The sequence below is a fragment of the Homarus americanus genome, unplaced genomic scaffold, assembly GCF_018991925.1.
Source record: "Homarus americanus isolate GMGI-L3 unplaced genomic scaffold, GMGI_Hamer_2.0 scaffold48406, whole genome shotgun sequence".
Taxonomy (NCBI): domain Eukaryota; kingdom Metazoa; phylum Arthropoda; class Malacostraca; order Decapoda; family Nephropidae; genus Homarus; species Homarus americanus.
The window spans coordinates 2,033,470-2,042,419 of record NW_024753828.1 but is presented as its reverse complement, the minus strand read 5'-3'; the positions used below and the strand labels follow the sequence as shown (position 1 = coordinate 2,042,419).

Here is an 8,950-nt window from a genome sequence, read left to right as displayed (position 1 = left end):
CATGACAACGTGAGGTCCTTTATCAACACCTTTAGTAATGAAAGCTTTTGTTAAACGACTCACCCATGCACAGGCCAACCGGCCTATTGCAGACTCCTTATTTTCTTATGTTCTTATGTCTTTGTATGTATTAAGTCATTTTGTCTAATGTATTTTTCAGCCTTCGGCCTGCAAAACTTTGTCAATAAATCGTTAATTATTATTATTATTGTTATTATTTTTATTATATGTTCTTGTGTTCATGTGTGTGTGTGTGTGTGTGTGTGTGCACGTGTGTGTGTTTTATGTGAGCGCGCGTGAAAGTAGATTCTCGGGCGTGGTGAGTGTATCCGTATGCGTGCGTGTGTGCGCGCATGAGACAGGACTAAAAAAGACTGATAATTAATTGAACACAACTCACAGCGTACAAACTCACAGGTCCTTTCCATGTCGACTCCAAACAATAAAAAATTACCCCTGCAATATGTTTAATCGATCGAGGCAGCATAAAGTAGCGTGTGAAGGTCAGTGCAGGTTCTCGTCCCACGCCACTAATAAGCAGTTAGGCTGGTTCTAATCACAGGCAGTTGAAGAAAAATTAATGACACCCAATAGCGGCACGTATCATAATACATGTGTCGTTTACGAGTCGAATTCATATGACTGAGGTACACACTCTAGTCTGACGTACAGTACTTCAGTTATTCTTTGTACTGGGGACATGAAAACGAGAATAAAGAGATATAAAACAAATGAATAAATAAAACAATAGATGACAAGAGAAAACAAATTAAAGTAAAATGTAGTGCCCAGTGCACAGTGCACTGTTCGTTCATGTTAGGAACAATAATCATCCCATGGATTGGGAAAACAGCTTAGAGGTGTACAAATCATCATGTGTCACAGACAGACTTCTGGTTGAAGCTAGTTTGATTAGGAATTGAATTCTATAAACCTAATGATGGTCAGTACAAAACTGATAATATGTTACACAAATTTATTTGTCAGTGGCCCAAGGTTAAAAAATGCTTTTAAAGCATTGAAGGTAAATATAGGATAGATGATTAGTAGGTCCCATATTTTTACCTGACTTAACTTTGACTAGTCACGTCGCCCTTTCTTTTAAGCTCCTCTGCGTGTAGTGGTGTTGGTGTCCGGATTGGTGGATGTCATGTTTATGACCTGACCTCATGTTTAGTAAGGTCACTCTGTGTACTTAGCCTCTCTGTCTAAGTAATTCAGTTGCCCTGAAGATGTCTTGAAAATAAAGACGAAAAACTAAGGTGCTCCATTGTTTCCCTTCCCGGTATGATTTTATCAAGATTTATCTTATCCACGTTATTGTGGATATACATGATATATATATATATATATATATATATATATATATATATATATATATATATATATATATATATTCAGAGATAGTGAAGAAAACAAATTAAGCGAGATAGTAGTGACTAGTAACGATGTTAGTAAGCAAATAGAGAAACTAAAGCCTAATAAGTCACCAGGTCCCGATGAGATATTTACCAGAGTATTAAAGGAATGTAAGGAAGAGCTTAGTATGCCCTTAGCTGTTGTTTAACATGTCCTTAAAAACAGGTGTAGTACCAGAATCCTGGAGGATAGCGAATGTAATACTCGATTTTCAAGAAGGGGATAGATCATTATCCTCTAACTATCGCCCAATCAGTCTAACATCAATAGTAGGCAAATTACTGGAAGCAATCATTTCAAACTATTCGAAATCACCTGGAGAAGCACAGATTGATCAATGATTCTCAGCATGGCTTCACAAGCGGACGTTCTTGTTTAACTAATCTATTAACATTCTTTTTCATCAGTTTTCGAATCGATGGACGAGGGGCACTAATTATGATGTGGTATATCTCGACTTTAGCAAAGCCTTCGACAGAGTCCCCCACGAAAGACTAATTAGAAAGGTAGAAGCTCATGGCATCAAAGGTAACATCCTTAAATGGATTAGGGCGTGGTTACAGGACAGAAACAGCGAGTGAGCATTAACGGCACTAAGTCCCATTGAGCAACGTCACAAGTGGAGTTCCCCAAGGCTCAGTACTTGACCATTATTATTTATTATACATAAACGACATAGATATCGGCATAGACAGCAACATAAGTAAATTTGCTGATGACTCTAAAATAGGACGTGTTATTAAATCTGACGAGACTCAGCAAACTACAGGAAGATCTAAACAAATTTTTCGAATGTTCTGAAAAATGGCAGATGAGATTCAACTTGGACAAATAAAGCACTCAGTATAGGAGATGTAAACAGGGAAACCAGATACCAGATGAACAACGATGCCATAGAGAAATCCGACTGCTAGAGAGATTTAGGAGTAATGATAAGTAGGAACCTTAAGCCAAGTAAACAATGTGTTTTTGCTCGTAACAAGGCTAATAAAGTACTTGGGTTCATACAAAGGAGTGTTAGTTACAGAATGGATATAGAATCATTGGAAAGAATTCAGAGGAGAATGACAAGATTAATCCCGGCATTAGGAACCTTGAGTATAGAGACAGGTTAAAGCATCTTAATTTGCACCCCTCGAGAGACGTAGAGCGAGGGGCGACCTGATAGAGGTGTATAAGTGGAAGTCAGGGCTAAACAAAGGGGACATTACAAAGGTACTCAAACTATCCAACCAGGAGCGAACTCGTAACAATGGTTTTAAATTAGACAAATTTAGATTTAGGCGTGAAATAGGTAAACACTGGTTTGGAACAGAGTGGATGAATGGAACAAGTTACCAAATATCATCATTAACTCGAATACGCTGAATAGCTTCAAACATAGGTTGGATGCTTATATGAGCAATAGGGGTTGGGTGTAAACGGACTGCCCAGTATGAGCCAATAGGCCCGCTGCAGTTTCCTCCTTTCTTATGTTGTGATGGCATTGCACGTACTGTAGGTTAGGTTAGGTTTTTCCGTGCCTTTTCTGACTTTTTCTTGGATTCAATGGTGTGTTGTACTTCATCATAAATCAACGTAATATTCTTATTTAGTTATTTCTATGTTAATATTTTCTCCTCTACATAACAACAACGTCATAACTAACTTTACTTACAAAATACAACAACAATTCAATACGTGGGTTACCAGAGGGCTTCTAAAGCAACAGTCAGTACCATAACAGCCATATTAGTGTTCGAACGTCTTGTCGCTGTCTAACGTTGAAGTTATTTTCTTAATTATTTTATAATATTTATTCATAAATATTAATCATTAATATTTTGTAATAAATGCGTGTTTTTGTTGCACTTATATTATTTTATCACGAATAAACAATTGATATTTAGAAAAGAATTAGTGAGTCACTGAAGACGAAGTCAAGGCTCTGTCTTACATTCGAACGGGCTTCCCGCCAAAAGTGGCCTTTAAATAGCGCGGCTGACTGGTAGAGGTCAGCAGTAGTTCAGCAACATCACTTCTGACCAACCGGTGTTCATTACAGCGAACGGCATTATTAGTTAAAGTGTGTTTTGTGATTTGAGGTTGTGTGAGACATTAGTTGTAGTTTTTCTGAGAAATATATTTTTGAATTTATATTTAGTTAAAACGAATTTCTTATTTAGTCTTAACTAATAACAAGGTAACTCATTTTGTGGATTGTAAGTTGTTTTTTACATTATTACTCGTGCTTAGAGTTGTAACAATGTAGTAGAATATATGAACGAAAATCTTGTAATTGGATAAATACGCGGCATATTCCTTCTCAGATGGCAAGTTTTGTATCTACACTCCTGCTCCTTTTGGCGGCTTCCCAGGTACCACATTCTGTAGTTAGTAAGTTTTATTCGTAATGACCAAAATCTCAAATGTTATACACGTTTACGTTCACTATAACCTCATTTTTATACATAATAACCAAAACCGCATATTTGAAACCATCCTACCTTTTACAGGTTAATTGTCAATACTACGATACCCACCGACCCGGACCATCACCCCAGTTACTGTAACATTGATTGTAACGGTATGTAGTCTTGTAGTATCGCTCCAGTTATTGACTTCCTGTAATTTACCACGGTAACATTAGTTTTCGTATGGTGGTTAACGGTGTTCAAAGCATATGTGATAATCCTTAAAATTTAAAAATTCAGTTCTTTAACTATATGGTTATTGACTTTTAACAAACCCATTTAACTATTCAAGCGTGCAAGGTAGTTTCTGACGTTTAATTGACCACTAAAGCAAGCTGTTCAACACATTTGCTGTCCCATAAAACCTTCATTTGTCAAACAATAAGTTAACCATAACATACTGACAGGATACAATCACCCACACTCTGAGAGAGACGACCACCGACGTCTGGATCACCGACCAGACCACTGTGACGGAGACCCTCACAGCCACCACCACTGACTGGAGCTTCGTGCCCTCCCACCCATCCACCAAGACCTCCGTTATAAAGATCACGACAACTCCGTGAGTATCTTCTTTCTAAGAGACCCTTTGTACCTGGACTCGTGCTCACCAAAGACCCTGACTCGTGCTTACTAGGAGATTTTTATGTACTTTTACTTCACGCTTGGCAAAACCCGCTGATTTTATATAGTTTATACCGACTTTAATCTACGTCGGTAACTTTGAATACTGAAGTCAATATAGGTTGCTTAGTCTTTGCATTCTCGGAAAATTTCAACACGTTGTGGTCACTTCTCTTACAGGTTTCTTTAGTGACTGCTACCAGCATCGTTCACCCCAACGTACCATGGTCTCTGAAATCGTCTTTCTTCACCACAACGAATGTTGTTGAGTTGTGGCAAAGCATCACCCACGTGTCTGTAATGCACCAGGTAAATGGTTAAAAACTCGTAAATTCTTGTGAGTTAACTCCTATACAAAACAAACTTTCTTTTGGAGTTTGTTCAAGACATCTTGGGAGTACAATTGCTTCAACTTCTAATTCTATTGCTCGATTCTTTATAGCTAGCTCTAATTGGTTTAATAGAATCTACGTAAACTTCTTCACCATTCAACTATGAACTCCATATTGATTAACTTGCCTGGTATGTCTTAATAGCTCTATTTTCAGTTAAATAGCAGCCCTGAATAACTTAAATAGCACACCTCAATAACTTCTTATAGCGTTTAAATTATAAAACGAGGACAATAATATAATAGCTATGGGATAGAGTTGATCAGATTTTTACCTGCAGAAACTTGCCTCCCACTTCCGCAGGTGCACACAGTACCCGTGGTCAGTATCAAGAGCTGGTGCAGGAAATCGTCTCTTCTTCACAGAGTTCGTCACCGTTACCATCACCTCCGCCACCCGATATGGAAATAATTAATGTAACCTTGTAATGAAGAAAAATTGTTAAATGAAACTTACCTGCATCACTGATTTTAATTAAGATGACCTAAAAGGTTAGATTCTGTATGCCATAATATAACCTTAAATAAACTGTTACCAGATTGTTGACCTACAATAATAGTTTAAATTGGCAGAAAATTAGAAGGAAAAGTTCTGAAGGTTTTTCCTCTACACGAGAGCAGACTTATAGGAAAACGGAGCCTTCCAATTTGTAGTATCGAGACCTGATCCTGTATGTTGCTTCCAACGGTTCAATCTAATCTCCATACTATGAATGGATATTAAATTATTTAAAGCGTTAACCTTGACACAAACTATCTAGATATTAACGATGATACCAAAATTTAAACGTATTGAATATTAATGCCTTGGTTTCGTATCCCAACTACCTGTTGAGGTTAGAACTAATTTCACTTAATTAGTGCTCAAAATTAAGTTTCCAAAACATAAATAAAAATATGGTAACTTGTGTGGTATTAGTTGATCGGTTTATATAAAGTTTAAGATAGTTCCTGTTGAGGCAGACGGCTAAACGTTCATTAGTGGTGGTCGGCAGTGATCCCAGTAAATTGAGGATGGACTTGAAACTTCGTACAATAAGAAACTGATCCTTTTAAACACTACTCGCATACAATAATACTTGATAACACATACAGAAGATTCTTTGTAACACGAGTACTTGAGTGTTTGTAAACTTGTCACCTGGTATTCTTCTGTAACTTAAGATTTTTTTTTTCCTTCGACAATTCATTGTATGTTGAACTGAGCTAAGAAGATCTTGGCAGAGTAACTTTTCTTTTTTACTGGATATATTAAATTATCGAACTATTGTTTTTTTTACGAAAAAATTATGATTATTGTTATTTATGGGTATAATGCGGTAATGTTTATTGCTAATTATTTGCCATGGTGCTGTATGTATTCAAATATTTGCTGTGTACTTATCTTAATTAAACACATATCCACCAAACGACACCCTTTGACTTTAATAACCTAACTATTTGGTATTACCAGAAGGCATATTTATTATAAGCGAATATTATAGTATTACCATAATGGTTAACTTTAGAATTACTCGATAAAAATTAATTGGTATTACCACAGTGGAATTAAGATTTGTCGATTAAAACGGTGAATATATCAAAGAGTGAAAATTCTAATGATACCAGAGGGAGTATATTCATAGTATTACCACATGGAATATACACCAGCACGTGTGGTGTGTGTGTGTACGGCCGTTCACTGCCTCGCAAACCCTCTGAATAAATAATTCGACAAATCCTAAATTATTCCTGTTAATTAACTTGCAACCAAATTTAGTTGTGTAATTAAACCCAGCAATAAGAATCTACCGCCAAAGTACACCTATACTTAATAAGTTTAGTTAATTAATATATGCAGCCTCGTGAGATGGTATATATAAATAATTGAATTGTATATACATTTACTGGTATAGATATGGTGAGGCTAATTATAAAGTTATTAGCATGGAATAATATTTTTAGTTAAAAAAATAATTACTGAACTCTATTCGTGATTAGAATTTGTTCCTGTTGGTTTTTAAGTTAGGTTAGGTCCCTGTTTATTACGTCTTAAGATATTATAAATAGGTAATTGATAACTTAATGGCTCTATTACTGAACAAGATATTCAGTTACTTGAATATTTTATCTAACTAATTAAGTCTTGATATTTTTCTAAAGTGTATCTTGTATTTAAAACTAATTTTTGTATTTCATGTTATGTATTTATTTTATGTATTTATGATGACTGTTTTATCTTGTAATTTAATATACTGAAAGTCTCTTGTAATGGCTCGGTGCCAAGACTGGCTGCAACAAGGCCACACCTGGCGACGTTGTTCGAACACTTTGCAGCTTAGAATCCAAATTCGCTGCAAACAGAAAGCTCGGGAAGCAGCCATCCTGGACTCCGCCCACCTGGTACGGTGTCCTCCGTAAACTTCCTGACCTCTCGTACGTCTATGGAAAGGGGAAGTGATTGCTGCCTGTATCATTGGGTATGACTGCTTGGGAGATTGGTATCCCCATCCCTGAGCAACGCTCTTGTGCATTATGCAGAAGACCCGACACCCCCCCCTTATCCACTACCTCCTAAGATGTCCCCACACACAACGCTTCCGTGACGCCTGCTGACCAACCCACGACGACGATGATGATCTCCCATACTGGCCAGATACTATGTAAATAACATTGATTATGTGTTAAAGAATATCCTTCCCTTCCTTAGGCTTTAGTAAGCCCCTTTATAATATTTATACTGTATATACTTGTCACACTTGCCAGATGCTTCTGGTGTCATTGTACAGGGTACCTTAGTGACAACACTAGGATCCCGCTTCTCTATCAAGGAATAAACAATTGAAATGAAATGGCTCGGTGATAGGTATTGTTTGGTTTTACGCGGACGGATTTTACTGACTTAAATGACTTTTCTGACTTACTGACCGACCGACTGACTTACTTACTGACTGGCTGGCTGACTGGCCGACTGCTTACTGACTGACTGACTTACCAACTGACTGACTGACTGGTTTATTACAGCGAAGCAATAACTTGTACCTCGTACGGTGAACGGAAAGTCACGAGGAAAAAAAATTCACAGGACTTGTACACATTGACAACACAATATATATATGATGGCATTGCACGTAGGTTAGGTTAAGTTTTTCCGTGCTTTTTTTCTGATTTTCCTGGATTCCGTAATACTGTTTGATATTGTGGAGTTGTTCCTTCATGTTCCGAGTTTTAGTCAAGGGAAGACAAGTTTTGACAATGGACGAGTTGACGGTCGGAATTTTTTCGTTAGATGGCAGGTCAATAAAGAAAAAAACGCTTAAGTTCACTATGGTAATGAAGTTTTTAAATAAATTTAGCCAAAAAGTGAAAAAAAATGAAGGTTAAAGTTGCTACAGTCACGTGACTGCGAAAGCTCTGGGTGGTTGACGTTACTGACTAGTGTGAGCCGCCCAGCCAGCTGTGGTGTATGTGTTGTTACCAGCAGAATACAGGACTTGTATATATACAGTGTTGATATACACAGACATACCTTATTTTGTGTTAAATAACTGCTCAAGTATCATCATGTGTATTTACTTGCTGGGTGCCAAATGATGCAAAAGACCGATAACTCCAACATGAAAGTTTTCATCACTTTTCTATTTCATGTCTGGAAAATGTAAGTTTCGTCACTGATGTCTATATTCAATATTGTGGAAGGACTAGGGACGACCATGGCCAGGGATGGGCTTGAGATGATCAGATGACTTATGTAATTTAACGTGCTTCATAGCTGGATGGCGGAGTTCTGATAATATTTTTATCATAATGACATCTACTTGGTAAACTTCTTTCATCTCTTTGAGGAACCCTGAAGTAGTTGTGCAACCTTTCGGCTGATCGGCTCTGTAAATAAATATTATTAGATAATTAATTGTGCTTATGTGCAAACCGTAATGCTATATTAAATATATAAATATTACTAGCACATTAACTAATTAATTGATATTAGCTGCCCTTACTACAAATTTGAAAGTATAAACATTCCAAACAATATTGGTATTATTTTGGTTTTGGTCATCTGGAACCTAAGATTCTAACT

At 36.8% G+C, this 8,950-nt stretch overlaps 1 long non-coding RNA gene and 1 pseudogene across 1 annotated transcript; both read left to right on the top strand.

Moving 5' to 3' along the window:
• Positions 1–3,416: 3,416 nt before the first annotated feature.
• Positions 3,417–3,945, top strand: LOC121855536. Its single transcript, XR_006086807.1, has 3 exons — positions 3,417–3,484; positions 3,729–3,776; positions 3,915–3,945. It is a non-coding gene; the product is annotated as an uncharacterized LOC121855536 (long non-coding RNA).
• A 110-nt stretch (positions 3,946–4,055) lies between these two features.
• LOC121855487 lies at positions 4,056–5,348 on the top strand (annotated as a pseudogene).
• The last annotated feature ends 3,602 nt before the right edge of the window (positions 5,349–8,950 follow it).